We start from the raw sequence: 13353 nt of genomic DNA, 5'->3' as shown, positions 1-13353 counted from the left end.
TTTTATTTTACTTTATTATTATTTATCTAATTTTTTATATCAATTTTTTTAGGTATTTTACAATTCCTCACTTTTTAATGAAATTAAATTTAAATTAATTGCATTAAGTTGACATTTTAGTTGTTTAATCATTAATTTATTATTTCAATAATAATAATAATAATAATAATAATAAAAGTAGTTTATCCCCTTTATAAGTCAATTTAATTTAAAAGTATTAATTCGTATGTAATTTGACTTTTATTTGTAAGTATTCGTCAAATAAATAGCTAATAAATATAGCAAGTTGTTTGTTCCTTTTGTTTATTTTTTATCAATTTATTCACATGATTTCTTTAATATTTCATAGTTCATTCATTCGTATACCTTGTATAAGTTTTTCAGAGATCACTATGATGCTAACATGGCGTTAAAAACTGAATAAATAAATAAATAAATTCCTTGTTTTTTCACAGCTTTTTATCGTATACCATTTTAGTAATAGGTTTTTTTTTGCTATTAAAATGCTGTACTTTTTACAGTTCTCCAACATTGGCGTAAGAATCGAATTCTCTTACTTACGTATTGTATTGTATTAATTTTGTGCGACATTATAATCAGCACAGATGGCGTAAAACATTGACGTAGATTTTGTGATGATTTAGCTGCTGTTGTCTGTCTCTTGTAGATCACGCAGGAGGAGGGCGAGTTCATGATCACGTTCCCGTACGGATATCACGCCGGATTCAACCACGGCTTCAACTGCGCCGAGGTCCACGAACTTCGCAACCCTGCGCTGGGTCGACTACGGCAAGATGGCCACACTGGTGAGCGCGACTTTAACTCCATACGCGACTCTTTCACTCGTTCTTTTCTGCTTTCATTAGTTATTTCACGTACTTTCATTCATTCTTGCTGCTTCGCTCCTGATTCATTCGTCCTTTCATTTGATGCTTTTGTTTGTTTTTGTCACATCCCTTCACCCTTTTTTTCTTTCTCTTGGGTTTTGTACAGTTTTGTTTGTTTTTCATTTGATTTTTCCTTTTTGTTTGTTATTCGTTTGTTTGTCCTGTTTGTTTGGTCTTTATTTTTGTTTGACCTTTCTTTTGAATATCTTTTTGTTTGTCCTTTTCACTTGATCTTTCTTTTGGATTGTTCATTTTCTTTCTTTTTGTCCGTGTTCATTCATTGTTTGTCCTTTTCATTTCTTTTTTCTTTTCTTTTTGTCGTTCATTTGTCGTTTCATTTAGATCGTCCTTTCTTTTCATTTTCTTTTTGTCTGTCCTTTTTCTTTTTCATTTCTTTTCATTTGTCCTTTTGTTCTTTTTTTCTTCTTTGTGTTTATTTCCTTTCATTTGTTCTTTCTTTTCTGTTTGTCCTTCTCACTGTTTTTTGATTGTCCTTTTTGTTGTTTGTTTTTCTTTTGTCCTTTTCATGTTCTTTCTTTTTATTGTTTTTTTATTATTCTTTTTCTCTTTTTGTTTGTCCTTTTTATTAGTTTTTTGTTTTTGTTTGTCCTTTTTTTTTCTTTTCATGTTCGTTTTTGTTCTTTCTATTTATTGCTTTTTTTGTTTGTCCTTTTTGTTTTTTGTTTTTTATTTTCATTTGTTCTTTCGTTTATTAATTTTGCTTGTCATTTTAGTTTGTTCTTTACTTTTGTTTGTCTTTTCTTTTCATTTGTTTTATTGTTTGTCCTTTTCACTTGATCTTTCTTTTTGATTGTTCATTTTCTTTCTTTTTCATTTGTCCGTGTTCATTCTTTCTTTTTGTCCTTTTCATTTATTTTTCATTTTCTTTTTGTCTGTCCTTTTTCTTTTTCATTTTCATTTCTTTATTTTTGTTTGTCCTTTTCATGTTTTCTTTTTATTGTTTCTTTTTCTCTTTTGTTTGTCCTTTTTATTAGTTTTTTGTTTGTTTGTTTGTCCTTTTTGTTTTCATGTTCTTCTTTGTTCTTTCTATTTATTGCTTCTTTTTTGTTATTTTGTTTTTCTTTTCATTTGTTCTTTCGTTTATTAATTTTACTTGTCATTTTTGTTTGTTCTTTACTTTTGTTTGTCTTCTTTTCAATCGTTTTTTTTCTTTTTGTTCGTTCTTTCTATTTATTGTTTCTTTTTCTCTCCTTGTGTTTGTCCTTGTTTGTTTTTTTGTCCTTTTCATTACGTTTCCAGTTTGTCTTTTTTCTTAGTTTTTTTATTTTGATTGTTCTTTTTATTTCCTTTTGTGTTGTTTTTTTTGTTCTTTTCCTGTTCTACCTTTCTTGCTTGCCTTCTCGTTTGTCTCTCTCTCTCTCTCTCTCTCTCTAATATTACACATGTGCGAGTGGTTTTTCCTGCCTGTGTTGCACTCTGGCATTTAGAGACTCGTCACACGTGATGATCTGGATGTATTGTAATGATTAGCAATGTGCTGAATGTGGGATCACAGACACGCGGCTAATTAAAGCGCATGAGCGGATCTAGTGTTTGTATCTCTCTCGCGTCGCTCTCATTATTTCCCTTCCTCTTCTACAAGCGTCTGATGGAGGGCCTCATTAGTCAGAGATCTTGAAACCTGCACATTCATGACAAAATACTGACTTCTGGCCTCTTCGAGAATCTGTTATGTGCAGAAACGGTGTTGCTGATGCTGTGAATATTTGTTATATATACATTTTTATGCATGAAAAAAAAAAATGTATATTCACAGTATTACTTGATTTTGTTTATCATTGTAAATGAAGCGTCGATCATGTGTGAGATCTCAGAGAAACAGGTAATGATGGACCTTCAGCGGCTGGTGTAATGGCCAGACCTGGTCTAGAGCGAGAGACACGATGAGTTTACAGAGTTATTAACATGTTCATCTCAGAAATGAGACGCAGCTTCATTGCTCTGGTGTCTTCAGAGGCCTGTGATTGTTTCTTTCTCCATTTCCATTTCCTGGTTGAGAAGTGAGAAATACAGCAGTAAAAGAGATTCATCTCAGAAAGTTCAGTGTCAAAATAATCATTTTTTTTGTTGTTATTTTTTTCAACTTTATTTTACGGTGTAAAAACTTTTGAACTCCCTTATTATTCACTTTTATACATATCTTTAAATCTTTATTTTTTTTTGCTTGTTCGTTTCATTTAAAATTTATATATTTACTACAGTTTAAAACGTTGATATTTTTTAAGCAAGGATGCATTAAATTGATCAAAAGCTAAAGTTAAGACATTTATAATCTTACAACAGATATCTATTTCTTTCTGTTTATCAAAGAATCCTGAAAACGTAGGGCTGCATCACTAGAATAATTTACCTTTTAAAATATATTAAAATAGAAACTGGTATTTTAAATATTAATTAATTATATATATATATATATATATATATATATATATATATATATATATATATATATATTAGTGCTGTCAAAATTAGCGCGTTAACGCATTCGATTAATTTGAAATATTTAACGCGTTAAAAAAAATAACGCAATTAACGCGGTTGCAGTTTTTTTTATTTCCAGTTGTGGCCTGTGTGTTCAACGTGCAAAGAAATATGGATAAGACCAAGGAAGGACTTTTAGACGGAAAGTTTCAGTATAAAACATCACATGTCCTCCTCAGCTGCAGCAACTTGCGCTCTCTCTCTTTATCAAGCTATAAAACAAAAAGGGGACAAAAAGATCATATTATCTTTGTGCATAGGCTATAGATTAATTAGATAAATGAATAATTTTTTTAGAACTTAGAAAAAAGATGCTGCAGCCAATGAACAGCCGGCGGGGGCTGCAGGACGACGCAGACAGTTTTTAATGTTTATCAGACAATAAATACTCAAGATTTTGCTTTAGTATAACTCACAACGAGTTTCACACACCTTCTCCGGGCACGTTGAGTTGTTGACACTTAACAGTGGGAAAAGCGACACATGCGCTATTCACTTGTATAACTTAGGGGTGAATGGGTAATGTAGTTTCTGCTCTGGGTGGGATGAATTAGGAAGCTTGCATTGTGAAGGGCGCTCTGAAAATCGGCAGTGCAGGTAAAAGATTAAAACCTCTATTAAAACAGATGTCCAAATGAGCGTACCGGTACGCTACAAGCACGTTCTGGGCGCACGGAGAGGTGGCGGTACGCTCAAGAGCTATATTTGGAAGTGGCGGTACTGAGTACAGGTGCATACCGGCCCACTTAAAGCACTGGCAATGACTATACTTTGGAATTTTTTTGCAGTCCACTTAGAATTCAACATGGAAATCATTTTTTGTTTTTTATTGGCATTGATTGTTTTGAAATTCAAATGGTACTTACATTTCTGTGTTTTTATTTCTGTAATAAATATGGCTTTCAAGCCAACAGTTAATTTGGAGGATATTGATGGTTTATTGCAGGTATGTTGTTTACATGAGAAAATCAGTGTTACAAGTTAAACAAAAATTCCAATAAACAATCATATTTTGAATTTAAATAGTTTCTTTGTCTGAGTTTACATTAATTATTAACATTTTACATGTACATATCCAAAAAGTTTCAGTCTTTTAATTGCGAGATTAATCGCGATTAATCGCGATTAATTTTTTAAAAATTGTGCGATTAATTAGTTAATTTTTTTTTAATCGATTGACAGCACTAATATATATATATATATATATATATATATATATATATATATATATATATATATATATATATATATATATATATATTTAATCATATTAATGCAGCTTTGGTGACCAGAAGAAACTTCTTTAAAAAAAAAAATGTTGCTTCAATCTTTTAATCTGTAGTTTATATATATTTATTTTTACAATTTTTACCAGTAATTTGTAGTTTTAGCGGCGTTTTTGCCATTTAGCATTTTTTTTTCTCCTTTTCTCCAATTATGAAAGTATTCAACTACAGAATTAACGTTAAACGTTTTTTTATTTTTATATTTTACATTTTATGTAACTTATTTTTATTAATTTATACTATTAACTTTATATTTATACATTTTATTTTAACCTATTACTTTAAATTATTATACATTATTTTGTATTACTCTTAAATTTACTCTTTTTCCGGTTAATTTTCATTGTTGTGGTCTAAAATAATCACAATGCATTCTTTTTATCTTTCTAAACATATTCTTAAACACGCACACACACACACACACACACACACACACCACACACACACACACACACACACACACACACACAGATGTATCTCCCTATTGTCACAATCTTTGCTGAAGAAATGTAGAAGTGTTTTGGAAACAGCAGAGTCTCAGTTCCTTCCTGAAAAATGTTCACAGTGTGATTGTACTCTTAGTTTTGGTTGGTTCCTCTCCTCAGCGCTGCTTGTTTTCCAGGTGGACTCGGATCCTTCCAGTCGGGTTGGAATTGCATTTCAGAGCATAATATGGCAAGCCCCGGAGTTACGCTGCGAGACATTGACATTTCGGAGTGAAGAATAGCGCTTGTTGCCATTATTATGCCCACACACACACACACACACACAGGGTTTGCTGTGTTTGTCTTCACTTCAGCTGCAGAATGTTTCTGGTAATTGAACAGCAGCTCCGGCGCAGCGCAGGAAATAACGGCTCGATGTAATACAGCCAACTGCAGCTCGCAGGAAAATGACTTTTATTTCCATCCGTCTCTCTCTCTCTCTCTCTCTCTCTCGCTGTTGATTGAGAGATGTTGATTTGTGCGTTTTTTCACTTTGGTCCACGCCGCGCAAACTCTGCGATTAAAAGCTTGTTTTGTTTTTTTCTCCTTCCAGTCGTCGGCGTTGATCGTTTAATAATCTTGCGTGAAGACTTGTTTCATCTAATCATCACATCTCCTTTCTATCTCCTTCATTTTCCGTTCAATCGTTGTTTCAGACACGACTCCAATGATGCAGTTCATTTGATTCTCATCTGTTATATAGTTTCATCTTATTGAACCCCAATACTTTGTAGTTTTTAAGGTCCTTTTTTTGTTAATTTGCATATATATTAGAAAAACTTAATATTTTGTTCTCATTAAAATGCATTTAAATCATCTACATTTAATTTTTTTATTTAAATATTTGTATTAATGTTCAGTATAATTATTTTTATTTTAATTTAGACAACCTTGTATTATTCTTTTAATGTAAATATTAATTTAGTTAAATTAAAATTTTTGTTAGATATTTTTATTTTCAATTCGTATAGTATTCATTTTTAACTTTATTTTATAACAATGAATGTGTTTTAATATTTAATTATGCTATTTATTAATCATTATTATTACATCAATATTTTTAATTTATAAAATTTATACATATTTAAGACATTTTAAATTAATTAGCATTTTATTCATATTACTCTAGATCTCAAAAAAAATGCATGCATGCAAAAGTGTACTTTAAAACTGAATTTAAAAATAATATAATGCAATATAAATGTACGTTAATAACATTTTTACCAATTATATTATTATTGAAAGAACAAAAATTGTGCTGATTAGCCCCGCCCACCATGCAATTTCATTAGTCTCCAATATCACTCCTCATATTTGTGTAATAAACCTTCATTCTGATTAGCCGTCATTGTGTCACATCATGTATATCATGCAATCAAAACTTCGAGACATAACTGTTCTAATGTCGTTGGTTGTCATTTGTCTTCTGTAGTGCTCGTGCCGTAAGGACATGGTGAAGATCTCCATGGACGTCTTCGTTCGCTGTCTGCAGCCTGACCGATACGAGCTGTGGAAACAGGGGAAAGACAACATGGTCCTGGACCACCTGAAGCCCACGAGCCTCACCAGCCCCGAGCTGGAGCACTGGAGGAAAACCAGAGTCACGTACAGAGAGAAGCTCCTGCGCAGGTGCCGGCCAATTTTGTGTTTATTTGGTTTTGGCAAAAATCTGCTGGATGGCCTTTTTCGTTGCTTTTAGAAACTAAATCACTAATACTATTACTAAAAATAAATGAAATAATGCTAAATGGAAACTTGTTTAGTTCAAAAACATGTCCCCATGAAAAGTTTCGGAAGCAGTGAGTATAGTATGTGCTTTTAATGCAAAACCCAAAACATTGTTAAATTGCTCGCTCATAGTATCTTATGGAAAGATAAAAGTTAAAAGTTTAGATAGCGTGACGTAGGAATGACACGTTAAGATGACATTTATGGTCAGTTATAGTAACAGCTATTGTAATACAGAAAAATATAATTTAAACAGTTTTTGTCACTGGTCGAAAACTTGTGCACATGTTTTAACAATGTCTCTGTGACAATTTGCCATAGAAGTGAAATTACTTTTATTGTTAGAATTTTAATAAATATACTGTAATTTTAGAAAGAAAACTTGAGGTTTTTCCTGCTGGGAAAAAAAAAATCATTGTTTCATTTTAATGGTTTTAATTGCTTCATTTCAAATCAATTTGAATCGTAATCAGTAAAAACAAGCGGGAAATGTTTGGGTTGAAATTAAAGGTCATTATCCATAGGATTTTATTTTTAAGTGCTTAGGTAAATTTTTTATCGACCTTTACTGTTCGAATTGTAATATTTAAAAACTGTCAAGAGAAAGGTTTTTGGGTTGAAATAAATGTTATGCATTGCGTTTTTTTTTTAAGTGCTTAGGTAAAGTTTTTATTGACCTTTACTGTTAGAATTATAATAAACTATCAAGTGAAATCTTTTTGGGTTGAAATGTTTCTTTTCCGCTTGCGTTGCTTTTTTTTGCAGAGCTCAGGTGAAGTTTTTATTTACCTTAGACCTTTACTATTAGTATCGTAACAATAAAACTACAAAGCAGGAAACGTTTGGATTGAAATACAAGTTATCTTTGCTTTGTTTGTTTGTTTGTTTGTTTATTTGGGGTGGGAGGGTAGGGAGGGTTAAATAGAGCTTAGGCAACGTTTTTATTATTCAAATGGGAAAATATTTGGTTTTAAATAAAAGTTCGTTATCAATTTGCGATGTTTTTTGTAGACTTCTGCAAGGTATTTAGTGACATTTAACCTTTAATTTGCTAATCGTAATACGTAAATCTGTGAAGTGGGAAAAGGTTTTATTTGAAATAAAAATTTGTGTTTGGGTTGTTGTTGGAACGCTTATGCAAAGTTTTTATTGACCTGTTACCTGAATTGTAAAATTAGCTTGAATTGTAATAGATAAAAATATCAAACAGGAAACGACCATTGACCTTTACAGTTCAAATCATAATAAATAAGAACTATGAAGTGGGAAATGTGCAAGTTGAATTTTGCTAACCGTTTTCGTTGTTTTTTTGTTTTGTTTTGTTTTTTGTAGAGCTCAGGCGAGGGTGAAACAGTTTCGGCGTCTGAAGCTGGAGGAGGTGAAGGTCCTGGACGAGGAGGGAGTGAAGCTGGATATGAATGAGTATCTACACAAGGTGGAGGAGCGCGAGGAGCAGCGACGGCAGAAAAGGGATGAGCGCATGGCGCGGGAGGCGCTCCTCACATTGGAGGCGCTGGAGAGGGAGGAGCAGGAGCAGGCGGAAGCAGCGCTTCGGGAAGAAGGTGACAGGAATGAACGTTTAACATATAGAAACCACCCTAGTAACCACAGAGTAAGACAACTTTTTATTACTGAATGTGTGATGGTAAAAATTGTTCTTCCCGTTCCTCCATATTCTGTGAAGACGGAAAAATGGATTCCCAGGATCCTCCGCCGGAAAAACAGAGAGGAGGAGGAGGAGGAAAAGAAGAAGAAGAAGAAAAAGAAGAAGCCAAAGCATCCCGGCGAGCTCTCCTTCCAGGAGGTGTTTGAGCAGTTCGCTTCCAGTGATGTTGACAGTAATGGAGCCACTCCCGACCTACAGGTCAGCGCTTTCTCTGATCCCAAGGGTTTTTAGGGGATTTTAAACAATGAGGAAATTTATCGTTAAATGTTTTTGTTCCCAGCTGAGTCCCTTCCCGAAGCTGAAGAAGAAAGTTGAAGTGAAGAAGAGTCGTAGACATCCAATCAGCAAGCCGCCCATGCGCTCTCCTCACTCCATAGTCAAACAGGAAGCCTCCAGCGACGAAGGTGAGTACATCATTAACAATAAACATTAAGTGCAATGCACTTTAAAGCCCCCCCGAAGTGCCTTAAAACAAGCAATGTTTCTCTAATAATAATAATAATAATAATAGTGCGTTTTATTTCATGGCGCCTTTCAGAACACCCAAGGTCACCTTACAAGCAATATACAGGTCACTGCATAAGACAAGACACACAACAAACAAACTGCATATACATATAAAGTGCATTTAAGTCTCAATAAAACATGTTTAAAAGATATGTCTTAAGACGCATTTTAAAAGTCAACAAGCACTCGCTATCGTGAACATCGAGGGGAAGAGAGTTCCATAGGCAGGGGGGCAGCATAACTGAAAGATCTGGCACTCATGGTAGTAAGGCGAATCCGAGGTACCACAAGAGAAATTGAAGATGAATATCTAAGTGCACGTGAAGGCGTGTAAACATGGAGAAGTTGAGTAAGGTATTTTGTTGTAAGATTATGAAGTGAGAGGTAGGACAGATTGCAGGATAGACAATGTATAGAGAGAAACAGTTAGATTTAGACACAACAGATCTATTGCCAACAAGCAGAGCCTCAGTTTTGTTGCCACTTACCTTCATGAAGTTCGCTGAAAGCCAATCCTTAATTTCAGCTAAACAGCTTGACAAAGATGGCCTGTGAGTTTGGCAGACAGGTAAAGTTGGGTGTCATTCGCATAACAGTGAAAATTAGTACCATATTTCTTTAAAATATAACCAAGAGGGACATACATATAATGAAAAGCAGTGGACCCAAAACAGAACCCTGGGGAACACCAGTGGTGACTGTAGATATTCTTGAACTAAAACCTTTTAATTGAATATGCTGACTGCGTCCAGATAGATATTGACAGAGCAGTTCTAGTAATATCAAAATGTGTGACATTCTATGTGGTGACATCATTTCAATTGAAACAGGAAGAAAGGACGGGACATATCGTCTCTTTTTTTAAATAATCAAAAGTGTTTTAATTATATCTGTTCGGGCCAGCCATAACAGCTGAGATTGGAAAAGTCACATTTGTCAGTCACAGTCTAATAGATTACCCCCTAGATTAAATATGAAACTCTTAGTAAAACATGTTTTTTAAATAAATGCTTATGTCTCTGGGCCAGAGCCAAAGTCCAGATGTGTGCTGCAGCGGTTCGTGTGAAACAATGTGAAAGCTCATTTGCACCAACTGAAAGCATATTTACACTGTCTGAATCATTCCCTGTCACCTAGATTGTGCACTACAAACCATTCATTGTACAGGAAATACTACACTGTGAACAAGTGACAGATCTATATAATGCAGGACTCTGCAGAGCATTTGATTGGTCAGAAGATTTGATAAAAAGATGAAGCATGATGTGACTAAAAAACTGCATGCTTTGAATGCTTCTAAATTAGAATTTTGTCACTGTTTTGAACCACATTATCTTACAGATAACCTTAAGACTAACATATTAATGCTAACACCCAAAAAACTTTTATTTTGATTTAATGGGGACTTTTAAGTATGAAATTAAAATAAGTTATACATTTTATATTTTAGGCCTTATTTGTTTGTTTGGAAAAACATTATTAGTTATCACTTTAAATTTCTGTGTAACATTTTAGAACGGAATTACAAAATATTTTCGCGAATTTGTTTTGCTCATGTTTTGAATACATTTTATAATGACGTCCTTAAAATGACATCCATAAAGCCATTCTTGCATGCAAATATTATATTCTTGCAAAATATTGTGATTTTAAGGTTATTCGTAATTATATTTTTCAAAATTTTAGTAGAGCTACATGTTTTTTAAATGTAGGTTGTAACAATGTCCGTAAAATGGAATGTTTGTAAAGAGTTCTTGCATAGTTCATTTAATTTAATGTAGAAATTTGCATTAGAAAAGTATTATGAAAAATGTTGATATTCATTTTACACGTTTCAAATTAAGTTCGTAATGACATTTTTAAAATCAACTGTTGTATGTAAATGTGTTTATAAACCCATTCATGCACAGAAAATAGTTTTTCTAATCTCTCAAAAATTACATTTGAAATAACATTCGAAAAGTCTAAGGATGTTCTTACAACTTTGTATAAAATGTGCATAAATTTAATGCAGCAATTTAAAAATATTTTTAATAAAAGTTTTACCTGAATTAATTTTGCTCCACATTCATAGATAGCGTTCACAATGGCAGTCGTAAAATCTAAATATATTTTTAATTTGTTCATAAAGCTATTGTTAAATTGCTTGTTTTTCCTTATGCTTCAAAAATTACATTTGAAATAATGTATAAAAAATTGTTTCAATTTTAATTAGACAATTTTTAAATTGTTCATAAACCTGCTCTTAAATTACACGTTTTTCCATATATTCAAATAATGTCCATTAAAAGTATTGAATGACATTCAATTTAATGATGCAAAATTGTCTCGCTAGTTTCATAAATGACCATACTATTTGTAGTCATGAAATCATAAAGTTGTTAAATCGAATGACTGCAGAATTCTATGTAAATTTAAATCAGTGACATTTCATTGTTTCATGAATGTATTTCATAATAATGTTCTTAAAAGATAAAAAAAAGTATTAGAAAAAAAAGTAAAGAAAACTATTGGTTAATAATTTATGGAAGAAAGGTTTTAGAAATGATTTGAAAATTTGTTTTACTAGCTTCTTGAATGAGGCCTAATTTACAACAATGCAGGTTATTAAATTACAATATTCAGCATTTGTTATCAAATGGAGTTCAGGAGAACAAAAGAAACTTTGCATCCTGGTTAAATGTCTGATGGCTTATTTTCCACTGAAGAAAAATATGTTAAGTTATATATGTTTTTACAATATGAATGTTTCTAGAACATTTCAGGCCGGCGTTTCATTTCGTAGTGTTCTGGTTTGATGGCGAGATGTTGTTTTATGTTTGTTTGTTTGTTGCAAAAGTGTGCACTTGCGAGCACAAAGAGAAAAAGCAATAAAGTATGAAAGAAAGCAGCCACAAACAATCAGCGCTTTATAAGACGGGGCGGGTGAAAGACGGTTATTGATTTGTCTGTGCTGTGAGTTATGAAGAGACAGACAGCTGTAAACCCCTAACACCCACTGTCACTGTAGGGGGCAAAATACAGGACAGAGGAGCATCAAACTCTCCAAAAATACATCCTTACCTGCTGTCTGTAGAGTCACCGCTCAGAGGAAGAGAACAACGCTCATACTGAGCCGTGTTCCACTTCTATCTGATTAATTCACTTCGAAATAAATTATCTATCTATCTCTGTCTGTCTGTCATTCATTCATTTGTACATTCTATCCAGCCGTCTGTCTGTCTTTCATTCATCCAGCCATCTATTGTTTGTTCATTCTATCCATCCATCCATCCATCCATTGTTTGTTCATTCTATCCATCCATCCATATATTGTTTGTTCATTCTTTCCATCCATCCATCTATTGTTTGTTCATTCTATCCATCATCCATCCATCCATCCATCTCTGTCTGTCTGTCTGTCTGTCTGTCTGTCATTCATTTGTACATTTTCTCCATCTATCCATCCATCCATCCATCTATTGTTTATTCATTTTGTTTATCTATCCATCCATCCATCCATCCATCCATCTCTGTATATCTGTCGCTCATTCATTTGTACATTCCATCCATCCATCCATCTATTGTTTGTTCATTCTATCCATCCATCCATCATCCATCCATCTATTGTTTGTTCATTCTTTCCATCCTTCCATCTATTGTTTGTTCATTCTATCCATCATCCATCCATCCATCCATCCACCCATCCATCCATCCATCCATCCATCCATCTCTGTCTGTGTCTGTCTGTCGTTCATTTGTAAATTTTCTCCATCTATCCATCCATCTATTGTTTGTTCATTTTGTCTATCTATCCATCCATCCATCTCTGAATGTCTGTCGCTCATTCATTTGTACATTCCATCCATCCAACCATCCATCCATCTATTGTTTGTTTATTCTATCCATCATCCATCCTTCATTCTATTGTTTGTTCATTCCATCCATCATCCATCCATCCATCCATCCATCTATTGTTTGTACATTCCATCCATCCATCTATTGTTTTTTCAATCTATCCATCCATCCATCATCCATCCATCTATTGTTTGTTCATTCTTTCCATCCATTTGTTGTTCATTCTATCCATCATTCATCCATCTCTGTCTGTCTGTCTGTCGTTCATTTGTACATTTTCTCCATCCATCCATCCATCCATCCATCCATCAATCTATTGTTTGTTCATTTTGTCTATCCATCCATCCATCCATCTATTGTTTGTTCATTCCATCCATCCATCCATCCATCCATCTATTGTTTGTTCATTCCATCCATCCATCTATTGTTTGTTCATTCCATCCATCCATCCATCC

General features: G+C 33.3%; 1 pseudogene; it reads left to right on the top strand.

The window, feature by feature from the left end:
• The window catches only part of LOC113039430 (lysine-specific demethylase 4B-like), a 49337-nt pseudogene that overhangs the window by 22465 nt on the left and 13519 nt on the right, over positions 1 to 13353 (top strand).

Source organism: Carassius auratus, chromosome 22 (genome assembly GCF_003368295.1).
Source record: "Carassius auratus strain Wakin chromosome 22, ASM336829v1, whole genome shotgun sequence".
Taxonomy (NCBI): Eukaryota; Metazoa; Chordata; class Actinopteri; order Cypriniformes; family Cyprinidae; genus Carassius; species Carassius auratus.
Note: the sequence above shows the minus strand (reverse complement) of the source record. Positions and strands in the feature narration are given on the sequence as shown.